General features: G+C 34.4%; 1 pseudogene; it reads right to left on the bottom strand.

The window, feature by feature from the left end:
• Positions 1-239: 239 nt before the first annotated feature.
• On the bottom strand, positions 240-594 carry LOC102827348 (annotated as a pseudogene).
• Between the last annotated feature and the right edge of the window lie 203 nt (positions 595-797).

Genomic DNA, 797 nt, shown 5'->3' with positions numbered 1-797 from the left:
GGAGGAGAGTAGAGGCAAGTACTGTTGAACAGTGGTGCATGGAGGGGATTGTAATCATTATATTGAAACAAAATACAATTGGTTGAATGCATAACCAATGTTCTCCCCATAAACTATCACTCATTTCACAATAAAAATATTTAAAATAAAAAAAAAAACTAACATAAACAAACAAAATTGTATTTTTAAAAAATCCCAAATCCCTTATCACTTTGAAACAATAATCTTGAAAGATATTATTACCTAGGAAAACCTCTTCTTCTACCATAACAACGGCTTCTTCCTTACCTTGACCTCTTCCTCTTCCTGCAACAACTTCCCTTTTCTTGGATTTCACCTTAGGTTCTACATCTACAAGTAGAATATCCAGAGGCAAGCTGTCTGGGAAACAAAAGGATCAAATATTATTCCTCAAATACTCAGTGTTTCCAGCTGTGAAGGCTCTCTGTTCTTCAAGGTCATTTTCATAGCTTTAACATGTTTGTTCATGCTGATAACCACACCTGTGATTGTTCCATGGATCTGTGTTCCATTCTTCAATTCAATAGTTATAGCTTCATGACTCAATTACATCAAAAAGCTCACAAGCTTCATCTTAGTGGTGCCATCATCATCTTGCCCTCGTAGCACACAAAATCTGAGACTGTCAATATATCTTGATTGCATTTTTGATCAATTTAAAACTAAAGAAGTTGGTAAAATTCTTCAATTTCATCATCACTGGCATTAGTGGGTGGTATGTATATTTGAATAATCATTGTATTAACTGATCTTCCTTGTAGGTGTTTGGCTATTAT

Source organism: Chrysochloris asiatica, unplaced genomic scaffold, assembly GCF_000296735.1.
Source record: "Chrysochloris asiatica unplaced genomic scaffold, ChrAsi1.0 scaffold00235, whole genome shotgun sequence".
NCBI classification, from domain to species: Eukaryota; Metazoa; Chordata; class Mammalia; order Afrosoricida; family Chrysochloridae; genus Chrysochloris; species Chrysochloris asiatica.
Note: the sequence above shows the minus strand (reverse complement) of the source record. Positions and strands in the feature narration are given on the sequence as shown.